Raw genomic sequence first — 17687 nt, forward strand, 5'->3', positions numbered from 1 at the left:
TAAACTGTAATAACTTCTGTAACTCTCCACTGCCTACCCCAAACCTACAAAACAAACTCCTATGCCACTGACCTCTGCTGACTCTCTTTTCAGACTTAGCCCCACCCAGGTGAATAAGCAGTCATGTTGCTCACACAAAGCCTGTTTGGTGGGGAGGGAAGGGGGGTCTCTTCAATCAGAGCACATGCTTTAACAATTCCCATTTGTCAAAGGCAGGACCAGGTAGAGGTGATCAGACCATGGAGGCAGTTTTCCCCATGCTGTTTCATGGTAGTGAGTGAGTCTCAGGAGATCTGATGGTTTTATAAACACCTGGCATTCCCCTGCTTGCACTCACTCCATCCTGCAGCCCTGTGAAGAAGGTGCCGCCTTTTCCTTTGCCTTCCACTATGATTGTAAGTTCCCTGATGCCTTCCAAGCAATGCATAACTGTGAGTCAATTACACCTCGTTCCTAGTCTCTTTACCCAATCTCAGGTGGTTCTTTATAGCAACATAAGAATGGACAAACACAGTAAATTGGTACCAAGGTAGTGGGGAGCTGCTATAAGGATACCCAAAAGTGTAGAAGTAACTTTGGAACTCGGTAATGGGCAGAGGCTGGAAGAAATTGGAGGACTCAGAAGAAGACAGGAATATGTGGGAAAGTTTGGAAATTCCTAGACAATTGTTGAATGGCTGATAGTGATATAAACAATGAAGTCCAGGCTGAGGTGGTCTCAGATAGAGATGAGAAACTTCTTGGGAACTGGAGCAAAGGTGACCCTTGCTACGCTTTAGCAAAGAAACTGGGGACATTTTGCCCCTGCCCTAAATGTCTGTGGAACTTTGAACTTGAGAGACATTATTTAGGGTATCAGCAGAAGAAATTTCTAAGCGGTTATGTGTTCAAGAAGAAGCAGAGCACAGAGTTTGGAAAGTTTGCTGCCTGAAAATGCAATAGAAAAGAAAAACCCATTTTCTGGGGAGAAATTAAAGTCTGCTTCAAAAATTTGCCTAAGTAATAAGGAGTCAAATGTTATTTATGAAGACAATGGGGGAAATGTCTCCAGGACATGTCAGAGACCTTCCTGGCAGCCCTTCCCACACAAGTCTTGGAGGCCTAGGAGGGAAAATGGTTTCCTGTGCTGGGTCCAGGGCCCCCCTGCTGTGTGCAGCCTCAGGACTTGGGATGTCCCTTGGTCCTCTGCATCCAGCTCTTCCAGTCATGGCTAAAAAAGGCGAGGTGCAGCTCATGCTATTGCTTCAGAGGCTACAAACCTCGAGCCTTGGCAGCTTCCATGTGGTGTTGGTCCTGCAGGTGCACAGAAGACAAGAACTGAAGTTTGGGAACCTCCACCTAGGTTTCAGAGGATGTATGTTAACACATGAATGTCCAGGCAGAAGTTTGCTGCAAGGAAAAAGGCCTCATGGAGAACCTCTGCTGGGGTAGTGTGGAAGGGCTGTTAAAGCCCCCATACGGAGTCCCCACTGGGGCACTGCTTAGTGGAGCTGTAAGAAGAGGACCACTGTGTTCCAGACCTCAGAATAGTAGATCCACTGACAGGTTGCACCATGCACCTGGAAAAGCTGCAGACACTAAGTGCCAGCCCATGAAAGCATCCAGGAGGGGGCTATACCCTGCATTGCCACAGGGGTGGAACTGCCCAAGGCCTTCCTTGGGAGCCCACCTTTTTCATCGCTATGACCTGGATGTGAGACATGAAGTCAAAGGAGATCATTTTGGAGTTTTAAGATTTGATGGCCCCACTGGATTTTGGACTTACATAGGGTCTGTAGCCCCTTTGTTTTAGCCAATTTCTCCCATTTGGAATAGGTGTATTTACTCAATGCCTGTACCCCCATTGTATGTAGGATGTAAACTAACTTGCTTTTGATTTTTCAGGCTAGTGGGCAGAAGAGACTTGCCTTGTCTCAGATGATACTTTGGACTTGAACTTTTGGGTTAAGGCTGAAATGATTTAAAACTCTGTGCCGGCGCGGTGGCTCAAGCCTGTAATCCCAGCACTTTGGGAGGCTGAGGCGGGTGGATCACGAGGTCAACAGATCGAGACCATCCTGGTCAACATAGTGAAACCCCGTCTCTACTAAAAATTACAAAAAATTAGCGGGGCATGGTGGCGTGTGCCTGTAATTCCAGCTACTCAGGAGGCTGAGGCAGGAGAATTGCCTGAACCCAGGGGGCGGAGGTTGCGGTGAGCCGAGATCGCGCCATTGCACTCCAGCCTGGGTAACAAGAGTGAAACTCCGTATCAAAAAAAAAAAAACTTTGGAGGGCTGTTGGGAAGGTACAATTGGTTTTGAAATGTGAAGACATGATATTTGGAAGGAGCCAGGGACAGAATGATAGGGTTTAGCTGTGCCCCCACCAAAAATCTCATCTTGAATTGTAATTCCTGTGTGTCAAGGTTGGGACCAGGTGGACGTAATTGGATCATGGAGGTGGTTTCTCCCATGCTGTTCTCATGACAGTGAGTGAGTCTGAGGAAATCTGATGGTTTTGTAATTGTCTGGCATTTCCCCTGCTTGTACTCACTCCATCCTGCTGCTCTGTGAAGAAGGTGACTGCTTCTCCTTTGCCTTCTGTCATGATTATAAGTTTCCTAAAGCCTTCTCAGCAAGGCAGAACTGTGAGTCAGTTAAACCTCTTTCCTTTATAAATTACCCAGTCTTGGGTAGTTCTTTATAGCAGCATGAGAATAGACTAATACAAAGGATAACCCAACCTTTCATGAAAGGCAGCTAGAACCGTTTTGGCAGAATAATGTTATCTGCTAAATTGTAGCCCATTGTGGATGAAAATGCCAGCATAAACTGTCCTAAATTTGGCAATGTTAGTGCTATCCTGAGAGCTCCGACAGTCTCCATTGTATTTAATTTCACTACATGCAGGCTTCTTGTGAGTACATGATAGGACCTTTGTTTCAGCTCTACATCATAGAATTGTTTCCTTGGAGACATTTGATGTAACAATTAAGATTTATTTTCAAGTTCAATTATTTGTAGAACTACCAATAAAATATCTCAGCTGACAAGAAGATAAACAGATACCTTCTTAGCACTGCTAAATTCACACATGAGCAGACATTGACAGCTACATCATAACCTAACCCTTCGCCTGACAGATGGCACATTTCTTTGCATGAATCATAACAAGCTTTCCCATTTTAGAAAATATGAAATATAATAAAAGTAATGTGACAAAATTGAAGAAAATCAATGACTATCATTTACTGAGGGCATTCTATATGCAAGATCTTTTTAGATTCATGCATTTTTATATGGCTTTGTATGTATACTGTGCCTTTTCGTCTTTGTAGAATGTCCTATGAGGAATGTCTTATTATCCCCTTTTCATTTGAAGACACTGAAATTAATAACCAGGAAACGAAGTCTGTGCTCCCACAGCTCAACAGTGACACATGAGAACTTGAGAAATGTTGAGGGAATGTGTACTCTTTCAGGGTCCACAACGGGGCGTAGTTTTAAGGGCTAGAACTTCCCAGCACCTTACCTCCCTCCCATCTCCATCCGGGAGAAGGTGGGGGATCTTGGAGAAAGTGGGGGTTCCTCCTGGGTTAAAAGTCCCCTTCTTCCACACCCCTTTGGACTCCATGTTTGAAGCCCCTTCCACAGACTCTCTCTTGTATGAAAGTTCTCTCTCTTCTTTTTTTTTTTCTCTTTCGCTATTTAAATGAAATCACGTTTCTGCAACACTGTTTGGGGTCTGGTATTGACTTTGCGATTGCACCTGGTCCCCTCTCTCATTCCTGAGAGAGCAGGAGACAAATAATCTCGGAAAAACATCCTCTCTGGGGAGCTAAGGGCTCCCTGAACCACTGAAACCCAACAGTGTGATGCTTTCTCCTCAGATTTTGCCTGACCACAAAAGACCTGCACTGTTTGGGTCTCAAATGGGTTTAAGCAGTGCGTCTCTGTGATCGTGCAATTTCATTAGCATAAATTTATCACGTTTTTCCACATTGTGTTATAATTACCTGTTCATCAATACCTCTTGATTCTGAGCTGCTTGAAAACAAAAAATTCTGTTTATTTAACTCTATTGACTGATTAAGCAGAATAGAGGATTCCAGCTGAGAGTGTATTCAACCATGTGGTCTAACTCTACAGAGGCTTCGCACTAGGACATATTAGATTTTGAAATGGCTGATGTAATTGTTGGGAATGAAAACTAGAGAACATTTTTTAGGTCCGTGTATGAATGAGTAGACTGACCTGTCCCTTCTAATAAAACAGCAACAGCAGAGTGCTCAATCCTAGGCTAAACAATACAAGTATTCTTACCTAAACACAGTGAATAAATAATTAAAGAGGAGCTAAGTAGCTAATATAGGTGAAAAATCCCTAGAGTAAAAGCCTCTGTGTTCTGACATTTAGAGGTCCCTGATATAGTGACAACTTCAAGGTAAGCATCATACCCTCCCACTCTAAAATAAATTTTATAAATTAACAAACCCACCCTTGTACACAGAGCCATGTAAACTTTTATTTGGGGTGGGGGCACTGTTATTAAATGTGAGGGGATGTTTATAGAACACCAAAAATTTGAGAAAAACCTATGACATAAACAAAAAGTGTTTAAATAAATAAAAACAACCTTAAGAAAAAAGAGAAGCAATTTGAAGAACAGTAAGTATAGAAATAAACAAAGCAAAACAAATTCCGAAGTAGAATTTTCATATAAAGTTGAAAAGATATTATATCTAAAAATCCAGAATAAAATGTCAATAAAAAAGAGCTAACAAAATCAAGAAAGAAATTTTGGAAGTTAAAATTTTTCTCCCAAATGTAACATGAAATTTAAGAGTTACAAAGACAATTACAGAGAATTCCTAAAGAAAAGCAAAGAGAAAACAGAATTCAAAACTCAAACAAAAAGAATACAGAAATTCAATGTAGATGGCCAAAATCTGACCAATAGGAGTTTAATAAGACTCAAATGGAAAATGAAAAAAAAGTTCTTTCAAATAACCCAAGGAAATTGATCAAACTAAAGCGAGGTTTCTAAAAACTGAAATGGTTCATCAAATGCTAACAAGATTAGTGAACAATACCTTAGTAAGCCTGTTGTGGTGAAATGGTAGAACAGCAAATTAATAACAACAATCACAAAGGGCAAATATTGAGTTTTTGCAGTACCATGCCATTTTACAAAGATCCTTCCACTTTTTCTCATCCCCATACCTCTTTCCCTGACATTACTGTCCTGGATCTTTCAACATTGCCTCTTTCAGTCCAAAAGCTAGAACATTTTTCCCTCCCTATGATTCCAGCATATACATACCCTAGGCCACTTCCTTCTTTACAGAAAGGTGATAAGTTGCACTGTCTGAAGCTCTGCCCTTGGGAAGAATTTTCCCTTACTGATGAAAGCCACCTTTGAGAGGGGCTGTGGTACCTGAGTGTTTGTATTTGGCTGTCTCCCATGCCAAGTTGAACCATCTAAGAATAAACCTCATGCCATTTTCTCTTTGTTAGCATGTCTTGGCACTCTCCCATAAGGTCAATATGAGCCAAGAGAGTGGCATTGTTTCAATCATGGCAGATAATAGGGTTTCGGGCCATCTCTTGGTGCAAGATTACTTATACCATGTGAACCTACGAAGCTTGATTCCAGATGTACTGCTTGCACTTTGTAATGGATTGCTGTTGGACTTACCTAATATTATGACTTGGTAGGTCTGATAGTATTCAGCTCATGATGGAGGATTCTTATTGTAAGGCTGTTTGAAGTTTCCGTGTTTGGGAAGTTTCTATCAGGACCCACAGCATGCTTGCAATTGCTGCATTAGACTTCTGACATATGAAATTTCAATATCACAAAGCTGCATTGTGTTAAGCCGCTGAGTTTGTGGTAGCTTGTTGCAACCATAACAGAACAGTAATACGCTACCTAATCCTTTCCCTTTCCCCCTCTTTCACAAGTGTTAGATCTCTCACAGAAATCTGAAGGTCTCACTATCTTATTTTACTCCCTCCTTTAATCTTTTATAGGCATTTCCCCTAATAAATCTAACCTCATGTTGGCATCAACTTCTCAGAGGACTTGAATAGGTTTTCATTTTGAATGTGAAAGTAGCATAGTGTATACTGGTGAATATTGTTATACTTAATTTATGGGGTAACAAGGAAGGTTGCTTGATTTGAATGGGGCCAGAGCTATAAAAGGTTTTTCTACAGGTTCAAACTTTAAGACAAGTTGGGTTATGCTGAGGTTTTACCATAATAACTGATCTAAAGAATAGGAAGACAAAATATCAGTAGAGTAAAGCTGGGGTAGACCATGAAGTACCAACTGTGTTACAAGATACCTGCTTCATTTGAAGACCCTACATAGTTTTTAACAAAAGGAGCCTCTTTTTTAAAAATGAGATTATTCTATAGGTCCAGAAGGTTCAGATGAATGTGGTAATTAAAATTCTCAAGTGCAACTACTCATATAATACTATTTCAAATTTCATTTTTTTTTTAAATTGTCTAGTAGGACCTTGATATTTTGTAGACTTGCCTAAGATGAAGTTTTTTCACGTTTACTGCTAAGTCCAGAAAATACCTTTAATTATTCTAACTTTCTGCTGTAGGAGTCAAATGTCTTTTTACATGCTGCCAAGTAGGCCTCACACTTGTTTTAAAATTTGTAGATTAATAGATTTTAGCCTATCATGAATGAATAATAATGGAGGCTGAGCCGGGTGGATCACGAGGTCAGCAGATGGAGACCATCCTGGTCAACATGGTGAAACCCCGTCTCTACTAAAAATACAAAAAATTAGCTGGGCATGGTGGCGCGTGCCTGTAATCCCAGTTACTCAGGAGGCTGAGGCAGGAGAATTGCCTGAACCCAGGAGGCGGAGGTTGCAGTGAGCCGAGATCGCGCCATTGCACTCCAGCCTGCGTAACAAGAGTGAAACTCCGTCTCAAAAATAAATAAATAAACAAATAATAATAATAATAATAATAACATCAGCCATTCAATTACTTAGCCATTGTAATTGCTATTTGGCCCATACGCCTTTAATGCCTGAGATATTGGACCCCTATGATATGTAATACAAGTGAGATTTCGATGTGTAAATTTTGCTTGTGGTACAGCATTTGTGTAGTTTCGTTATGGTTGTCTTGACCTCTTAAGAATATTGGGTAGTGTTCCATTTTCCTCTATTTCGTTAAATAGTTTTTGAAATTTGTGTTATACATTCACAAAATATTTGCTAAAATTCATCAGTGAAATCACCTGGTCTGGAGTTTTCCTTTTGGAAGGTTATTAATGACAAATTTAATTTTTTAATAGATATAATACTATTTAAATGCGCTATTTTATCTTTTACTTGGTACATTGCTTCTGTAATGGAATATTTTATTTTATCTGAATGGCAATGACAAAGTTGTTTATAATGTAATCTTATTAAGTTCTTCAACATATCTAAAATCATAGATTTTTCATTACTGATATTAGAGGTGTGTGTTTTCTTTTTTCTTTTACTTTTCTTTGTCCTGCCCTCCTTCCTTCCCTTTCTCTTTCCCTTCCCTTCCTTCCTTCCTTCTTTCCTTCCTTCCTATGATGGTTAATACTGAGTGGCAACTTGATTGGATTGAGGGATACAGAATTTTAATCCTGGGTGTGTCGGAGTGAGATTAACATTTGAGTCAGTGGGCTGGGGAAGGCAGATCCACCCGTAATATGGTGGGAGCAATCTAATCAGCTTCTAGCAAATATAAAGCAGGCAGAAAAACACGAAAAGGTGAGATGGGCCCAGCCTCCCAGCCTGCATCTTTCTCCCTTGCTGGATGTTTCCTGCCCTCAAATGTCGGACTCTAAGTTCTTCAGTTTTGGAATTCGGACTGGCTATTGTTGCTTCTCAGCTTGCAAACAGCCTATTGTGGGACCTTGTGATCACGTAAATTAACACTTAATAAACTCCTCTTTATACATATATATATATATCCCTCTTAGAGGGACAGAACCAATAGGATATATACATATATCCTTATGCTCTTCCTTTCTTTCTGTTATTCTAGCTGGGTTTTTATCAATTAATTTTCTTAATCTTTGTTAGATTTGGTAAGTTTTTCCTGTATTTTGTTTGCTTTCTCTTATATTGACTTCAACTCTTATATTTGTTGTTTCTTACTAACTCTTGGTTTACTATATTTCTTTTTTCTCTGTATTCTTAACATAGAATCTTAGGTCATTAACATTAGACATCCCCCCCCCACCCCGCCAAATATAAGCATTAAAAGCAATACATTTTCCTCTAGTAACAACTTTGTCTGCAACTTATGTATTTTAACATGTTGCAGTTTTTCTTTCATTCTATTCAGAAAATAATTTTCTTTCAGTTTATTCTTTTTGCCAGGATTATATTTAAGTTTGTTTCATATTTGGCATGGCCATTGGGGTTTGCTGCATGTAAGTATTTCCTTGGCCTCTCTCCTGAACCAGATTCTTCATGAGTGAAGTTCATGAGTGAATTATTTGAAAACTTCTCCTAGTTTTATTTATGTAGCCAAATGGGCACTGGTTCATGGGTCAGCCTTGAGAATCACTGCTTTTCTCTACTGACTCCTGATGACCTTGTTGATTTAGCTCCTGTTTGTCTCTACCACTAACCAGCAACTGATATTACCTTCCATGTCTCTCTCATTTAGCCTTTCAAGAAAAAAATTAGATGACTTCTATCAAGCACAAACTTTAATAAGTAGTCATACATGAATTTATATTTCTATATGTACATATATATGAAAATTTGTATATATGTGTGTTTGTATATGTATATATGCTAATATATATGTTCACATACAATTGCACCCATACACCCATACGAATGCAATTATACATGAGCAAATTTTTTTTTTCTAATTTATCCTTTATTAAAAGGGTCCAGTTCTTGATCTTCCTTTTACAGTGTTTCCACTGTTTTTCTGTCCTTTTTGAATTCACGTTTCCATCAACATTTGTAATTCATTAAACACAATGGTTTTCTTTTGCTCTTTGTAAAAAGAAGAATTATGCTGGGTAAATATGATAAAAAGAGCTAAATTTACTCTAAATTAGTCTATCAGTTTTGGTTCCAGTTGTACTGAAAATTTAACAGCATAGCAGAAAGATTCGGAAAGCTCCAACTTGTTTGAAAATCATTCCAACTCTGTGCTGACTGATCTGCAGGATAAACAGACTGCCAAGTCCAACAGCTTTGGCATTTCCTTAGTGTCAAGATTTACTTCAATGATCTTTTGATCCAGGGCCGAGACCTCAGACACATAATTATCTCCCTCTCTGTCTCCTCCTTCTGCAGCATAATGTAGATGCCTCTCATGGAGACTCTGAATCTGCTTCATCAGATGCATGGGCTTGTTGCAGAGCTTCTCGCATGGAATGATAATGATGTACTTGCTCATGTGTAATTTCTATAGTACTTCTCTATGATGACACAGTCACCATTATGGCTTTGGGCAAACAAAGCCATAATGCTATTGGTGCAAATGCTATTGGTGGGTACCTTGTAAAAGAGCTCAGTCTACTTTTGTTAATTCATTTCGTATACCTAATTATTTTGGAGCAGATATGTTTTCCTATAAGTTATGCTAGCAGGTGAAAAAAAATGTCTTCATCAGACAGAAAACTGAGATTGAGCTTGTCCACTGAAATCACATATGTGGAAGTGATAGATCTAATTGATGCTGCTGCAACTTTTAGAGCAGCAGGACCAGCTGCACATTAGAAGAAAAAAACACTATTGAGAAGTAGAGTTTAGTGGAGCTCACTGGTGAAAACTGGAAGTTAGTGTCAGCATTGAGTTCATTGTTATCAGCATGAAAGCCTTTGATTCTGATTAGAAGGTTTACCCCTTGTCATAAGAAGGGAATTTTAACTCAGCAATGTGTCATAAAGGATGGATAATTCTTCGACAACATTAAAATAATACTCTGCTACTTTCTTGTACTACTAAACTAAGATCAATCTCTGAAAATAAATTTGTGGGCATTCATTTACCACTTTGCTCATGTGTCTGTAGCTTACAGAGAAGGAAAAGTCTGAATCATTATACATACATCTTGAGAACCACTGTTATAAAGAAAATAATAATAGTCCCATTCCTTTGTAAATAAAACATGAAGGGTAATCAGCTAAGGGATTTATTTTCTTCTATCTTAGAAAGAGACAACAAAAATAAACACTCTCCTTGTTTTGTTTCTAGATGCTGTCATGTCTGCATGTGAGCCACAGAATTGCAGCAACCACTCTAGTATCATGCATAGAATTAAAGAGACATGCTCAAGATGGCAGAAAGGAAAAAGGAGGGATCATTGTTCAATTACCTAATGATATTGCCAATTCACTGAATTAATAAAGCCTGGAGCCACACCGACTCCTAACTCCTTATTATTTGAGACAACAAATCCTAAATTATTGGGAGAAATAAAGAGATTTTTCTTAAATCTCTTATTTAAGCTATTTTAAACTGGTTCTTCTATTACTTGCTGCCAAATGGCTTATAACTGATCTGCATGGATTAATACATCTTTCCTTTACATGAAATCTTGACATAAGCAAAGCAAGTATTAGTAGCTCCATTTTAAGAATGAGAATTCCGCAGTTCAGAAAAACTGAATGAACTTCATAATAAATAGTCATTTCTAGTTATTAGAAAATCTATGTTCTACTAATTAATCCTGAAGGTTAAGAGATATTAACACACAAGGTCACATGGCCTTTCAAAAAGAACACATGCACAATCACTGAATGCTAATGATTAGACGGTTACTATATAATGACCTTCTGCAGAAAGACATTTTAAAGGAGAATATTATCTACTCTCTGTAGGTAGCTAGATATAAAAAGTGATAATAGAATGATTACTTAAGTAGGAAATACCACTTATGGTACGTTTAGTATTTAACTTGCTTACTTGTTCATTTTTAATGTGTAAATATTAATTCATTCAACACACATGTATTGAGTGCCTTCTCTGTGCCATGAACAATACTAGGCACTGGTGTTGAAAAGATAAAGTATAGATAGCTTTGTCTGGAAAAATATTACAGATATATAAAAAATAAGTGGGATGTGATGTTTCCAGTCCTATAGATTTGATCCTGGATTCCATTCTTTTCTGACCCAGGGATCCAGACATGATTAGCAGTGGGAGGACAAGCTAAAGGATCCAGTGGATAAATCTGAAAGGCAATACTATTAGTGGTTAGGATCTACGTGTCAGGGAACAACCTCAGTCTCATAGTGGTTGGCAAGGAATATCAATACTCTAAAGGCAGTAACTAAGCAAGCAAGCATATTGGCTTGCCATGACCTCATAGGTGCTAAAAGTAGACAATGGGTTTCAGTGATTCAGATTATGATAGTTTATTGCTGACAGCACAGCGAAGAATACAAGCACCAACATTGTGGCAGTGGCTCCCTTAAGCACCACAAGTGAGCAATGGACCATATAATGGCCTCACACTTAGTAGGCTGCATAACAACAAAGGAACACAGGGGCAAGGGCTCAATGCCTATTGCAGCAATAGGTCAAGTTGTAAGTAAGCCAATCCGTTTCCCTTGGAGAGTAAGCTCTCAAATGGCAGTCATGCTGTGGTTTCCTTGACCGACTTAATTGCCTGTGTAACTACCTACAAAATTGGTTCAGCGTTAATGAATGGTGAGATTTGCAATATGACATACTCAGCAAAGGTGTGTTGAGAGACTTGGGGCCAATGGTAGATTGCATCTCCTAAACAGTTTGCTTACAGAAAGCATTTCTGGATTCAAGAAAGTCTGCCATTTACCTGTACCGTTTACTGGCTTTATGGACTTGAGTAAGTCATTCCACCTCTTTACTTCCCCCTTTGTAATGTAAGATTGTAACGTGGGTCTCCTGCTAATGGGACTGCTTCAAATCAGTCCTGGCATATAGTAAGTGGTAAATAAATGTTCACTTTTACTTCAGTGTGATAATATTTTCAGGTTACTGGAAAATAATTAGTATGATTAAAAATTTTTAAATGGCAATTGTAGTTTTTCAGAAGTAAGCTAAAATGTGCATGAAGAGTTATTTTTGGACAGCAGAAATCAAGTACCTACTGCTGAATAAGAAAGAGGAAGATGGCAAATATCCCCAAGTGGACACAAAGCCCAAAGAGTCTATGTAAGTGGATCATTTGTAAGTTCAATAAACTTGTATATTTCAGTTAAGAGTCAATGCCTACATCCATCCAATTTCTTGTATATGAAGTTGCTTCACTTTTTTAATTTACAAAATTGAGGATTTTCTTTTACGTGGTAACTCAGAGGTCAATAAGTCTGATTTAAAAATTGATATATTGACTTGTAGAAATTTCAGCAAAAGACACATTCAATTATAGTTCTGAAAAAAGTGTACATTTATGTCCTTTTTATTTATGGTATTTCATATAATATTTCTATTCTAGACATCTTAATAATGACAATACAATAATATTAAGATGATAGAATCACTGAGGGCCTACTCTGTGCCTGGAATTATCTTCAGTTGTAAGTACTGTAAACAGACTAATTCATTTAATTCTAAAAAATATCATATGAATGAGTATCAGTGTTACCTTATTTTATAGATCAGAAATCTAAGGCTTAGAATAAGTACACTGTTCTATGTCACACTACTGGTAAGTAGCTAAACTACGATTCAGGCAGCTGGACTTCAGAAAGCACACATTTAACCAACATCTAAGAAGAAAGACAAAACCTGCTGGCATGTCAAGCAACAAGATGATTTCTTCTAAAAATGTAATCCATTTTTTGATATACATACCTTAGTAATTCATGCATGGGTTTTTCATGCTCGGTAGGTCAATCCTTAATGAGCAAATCATTTTGAGAAGCCTCTCACAAATTTACTACTAGAACTCCAGTGACCTATTTGCTGACCTGGAAGTTTGGTGTCAAAAGTTCTTGCTGATCTTTAACCATGCATATCTTATAGATTCTCAGTCTAGTAAAGGGACTTAGTAGATTTATGGATTTATTTATTGTAAATTACTCACAAGAGAGAGAGATTTCATTGTAAAACACTCTCTGGTATTGATTCAGTAAAATGAGGGTGTCATCATTAAACAAATCTTCCCGAATATCCATGCTATTAAAACTAATTGACCATGTCTTTTCTTTAAGGAGATTAGCTGTCCATTTCATGTGCTTTCTAAGAAAGGTTTTATCTGGGATTTCTACCCTATTCACACAGTATCTCAGGATGACACCTCTTACTTGAGGCATAGAGGTTTCCCCGTCTTTGGATAAAAGGAAATTATCTAGAAATACTAAAAACAACTAGGACTTTAAACATTAATTTTCATTTTAATGTATATTATTATCTATTTAAAAACTGTAATTATCTAAACCACTAGAAATCTGATTTTTAAAAAAGATTTTATTTTTGTTATTTTCTATGAAACATTTTGAAATTTTCTTGTCAATGTTATTAATTTTTCTCAGCTACTTTGTATCAATTCCTCTCTTTGACTAACAAGAGTTAGGGTTGTTGTCCTTGTTCTTTTCTCAACTTTTAAATTTATTATTTATTATTAAATATTTGTGGTTATATATAAAGAATATCTTCTTTTTAAAATTATTATTATTATTAATTTATGTGCGTACTTAAAAAAAGAATGTCCTCTTGGTTCTTGATTGCTATTGAGGTAATGATTCTCCAGCTCAAGTATTTAAAATAAAGGAAACTAGCTATTCGTTAGAGCTAGTATGTTTTAGTCAAATTGTTCTCTCCCTCTTTATAATAAATGTGTAAACTGGCATGTAACTCATGGTTTCCTCTATCAGTCGTGGACATGTCAATATCCATATGACTGACTCATTAGATTTTCTGATTTCTAAGTTTCTTTATACCTTATCTCTACTTTATTCATACAACTAAAGTTACACTTTTACCCACCAGAAACTACTCTATCATTCCAAATCCTTGAAAAAAGCATGAGATTGACAAATTATTCAAGAGCTCTACTATTTCCATGAAAACTTTTTCTTGACTCCCATTTGTGAATCTTCTGTTACTCTAGGCCTCTCTTCTAATTTTTATTAATAATCTGCTTAGGGTCATGATCTATCACTTGGGTAGCAATCTTGCTGCTTTATCTTATATTATCAATGTGGAAAAACCATCAACCTTTGATGAGCAAAAATTTACTTTCTATTATCTTGCGGTTGATCATTGCTCAAGAAAATTATGAATTAACATAGATTAGAACCATTGTTAAATTTTGGTTACCCACCTCAAATGTTCTTTAATGAATACAGAAATTCTATTAGGTTTTTCTAATTGATTCTTCAAGCATGCAATGCGAAAGCTATTTCAAAATTTCTTTACTCTTCAAAAAATCTCTGATTTTAGCAATCCACCACTCTCAACAAATGAGCATGTTTTCAAGATCACAGAGAAAATAGAAAACATGAAAAAAATTCACTCTTTCGTTTTTGTACAACTGTGCCTATTTTATCCTCATTTTCCTTCTTTAAAGAGAAATTGTCTTCCTCGCTCCCAATTTTTCTACTATTGCTCTAGATTCTAAACATTCTAAATTACTCCACGATTAGGAAGGCTAGTGATTTACAGGTGTCTTTGTCCTCATTTCTGGGTATGGAGACATTTTTAAGGCCAAAGGAGAAAGACCTGTTTGTACTATGTAATAGGACCTATGATATGTGTTGCCCAAGAAAAAGCACAAATATCCCTTTGCAAATAATTTTTATGTAATTGACCCATAAAGGGCAAGATCAAAATCATGCTCTAATAAAAAATATAATATACTGAAATGAAACTAGACTCTGTTAGCCCTGGAATAACATTCATGTTTGCTTGGTCAAGAGTGGCTTGATTTTTAGATAAACAAGTGAAAAACCTAGTCATAACTATCCCTGGTTAGAGAAGGAAGCTAGAATAAGAGCATCTACTCTTACTCTCACTTCTGGCCCCGTAAGTCACATTTTCTATTTGAAATCACAAGCAGTATATAAAGAAAGCCTCATGGATATCTGGACTAAGTTCAAACACTTTACTGTGTAAGACACAAAGGGAGACCAAGACGGTATAGGAGAATGGTAGTGAAGGCGGGGAAATGCAATGCTCTTTGGGGAAAAACGGATTTCCTAAGGGCGGATGTGGGGCATCAGATCTGGAAACTTGAAAAGGGGAAATGAGAGAGCAGGAGACGAGAACTACTCACATGAAGATTCAAGTTTGTGAATCAGGAGGAAATAGTGAAAAATCAAAAGAATCTTCTCTATTTTTTTTTTGTAGGCTGTATTATTCTATTGAGAACACTTGAATCTTCATTGAAGAACTTGGTAACTTGGGTTGTGATCTGTTTGAAAAAATTAGTCTAACAAAGTTTCTCAAGAACAGGGATATAATTGCCTCTTTCCCTTCTTGAAGAAACTGGTAGAGACAGAGGCAAAGCTTCCTTGGCTAACAGATTGTTTTTCTTTTAAACAATTGTTCTTAAAAATAGAGACAGGGTTACGCTTTGTCATTCAAGCTGGAGGGTGGTTGTATGATCACTCACTGCAGCCTTGAACTCCTGAACTCAAGTGATCCTTTGAAGTAGCATTCAAATGGTTTTTCAGTTTTTCAAAAACACTTTTTTCTTGGCATTGGCAATGGCACATTCTCCGCCTTTTCTCATCCTTTTTGGCTATTTCTTCTCAGCCTTCTTCCAGTTAATTTTTTTATACCTGATTCTTAAGTGTTTTCATTGTTCTTTCATGTTCTAGTCTATCTTTAGATTATCTCCTCTATACCTGTGGCTTCAGTTACTGTCTCTAGGACAATGATTCTGAAATTTCTCTCTTCAGCTTTGAATACTCCTTTGATTTCCAGATCTTATCCCATGAGCTACCTACATATTTACTTGTATATCTCAGTCACTTAAATTCTACATGAGAGAATTGAAACCATGGCCTTCTTTCCAAACTTTATCATCTTCCAATGTTACCTTGTATGGTAAAATGACATAATGATACGCAATTAATAGATTTAGAATTAGTGATAATAGAAATTCGATTTATCTTTAAGAGTTTCTTTTTCTCTCTCCTTCCCTTTCTTCTTTCCTTCCTTTCTTTCCTTCTTTCTAATTGACAAAAGAAGGAAATAAGGGGCCTGGCATTGTGGCTCAAGCCTGTAATCCCAGCATTTTGGGAAGCTGAGGCAGGCGGATCATGAGGTCAAGAGATCAAGACCATCCTGGCCAACATAGTGAAACCCTGTCTCTACTAAAATATAAAAAGTTAGCAGGGCATGGTGTCATGCGTCTGTAGTCCCAGCTACTCAGGAGGCTGAGGCAGGAGAGTTGCTTGACCCTGGGAGGCAGAGGTTGCAGTGAGCAGAGATTGCGCCACTGCACTCCAGCCTGGCGCCTGGTGACAAAACAAGACTCTGTCTCAAAAAAAAAAAAAAAAGAAAAGAAGGGTATAGCATGATACTTTGATCTATGCATACATTGTAGAAAAATTCAGTCAAGCTAATTAATCTATTTTTCACTTAATCAACTACTTATTTTTTGTAATGAGAACCTTAAAAATTATTTCCTCAGCAATTTTGAAATATGTGGTATGTTATTATTACTAAATGTGGTCACCTTGTAATACAATTGATGGCTAAAACTTATTTCTCCAACCTAAGTGAGACTTTGTATGCTTTGATGAACATCTTCCTTCCCTTCCTTTCTCCATTCTTTTCTTTCTCTCCCCAGATCCTGGTAACTACTTTCCTACTATCTGTTTTTATAAGACTGACCTTTTTAGATACCACATATAAGTGAGATCATGTAGTATTTGTTTCTGGGTCTGGCTTATTTTACTTAGCGTAATATCCTTCGGTACCATCAATATGGTTGTGAATGACAGAATTCTCTTCTTTTTAAAGGTTGTATAGGATTCCACTGTGTATATATACCGTATTTTCTTTATTTATTTATCCATTGGTGAACATTAAGTTATTCCATAGCTTGGCTATTGCCAATAATGCTGAAATGAACATGGGAGTGCAGCTATCTTTTGAACATACTGATTTTAATCCCTTTGGTTATATACCCAGAAGTGGCATTTTATACTCAACTGCTTTTCAACAAAGGTGCCAAGAACACACAGTGAAGAAAGGACAGTGTCTTTAATAAATGGTGTTGGAGAAACTGAATATCCACATGCAGAAGAATGAAATTGAATCCTTATCTCACACCATATACAAAAATTAACTCAAAACGGATTAAAGACTTAAACATAAGACCTAAAGGTATAAACCTACTAGAAGAAAACATAGAGAAAAAGCTCCATGACATTGGTCTGTGAAAATTTACTGGCTAGGACTCCAAAAGCAAAGCAACAAAAGCAAAAATAGACTCTTAACCAAAAATAAAATTTCAAGCCCCCAACTGGCTGAATGGATCCCCTCTTGGCCAAGGGGATTACAAAAACCTGAAAAGCTAATTCAGGCCAGAACAAGGAGGGGTTGTTAATCATGTCCCATTATTTCTCTCCCTTTTGGAGTTTAGAAATAACTGAGCAGCATTAACATTAAAGTGGAGATACTGAGACTGGTAGGGCACACTCTTTCTAGCAAGATAATGCCAACTCCATCTTGATTCTGATAAAACATCACATGACAGATGACAGATAACATCACAAAATAT

At 37.3% G+C, this 17687-nt stretch overlaps 1 long non-coding RNA gene across 2 annotated transcripts in view; it reads left to right on the forward strand.

Moving 5' to 3' along the window:
* LOC108590429 (uncharacterized) overlaps positions 1–12205 on the forward strand; it is a 48962-nt gene extending 36757 nt beyond the window's left edge. For both annotated transcript variants that reach the window (XR_001909974.4, XR_013532656.1), the window contains exon 5: positions 10220–12205. This is a non-coding gene — a long non-coding RNA (uncharacterized LOC108590429). The remainder of the gene's footprint in view (positions 1–10219) is intronic.
* Positions 12206–17687: the final 5482 nt, after the last annotated feature.

This window comes from Callithrix jacchus, chromosome 2, assembly GCF_049354715.1.
Source record: "Callithrix jacchus isolate 240 chromosome 2, calJac240_pri, whole genome shotgun sequence".
In the NCBI taxonomy this organism is placed as follows: Eukaryota; Metazoa; Chordata; class Mammalia; order Primates; family Cebidae; genus Callithrix; species Callithrix jacchus.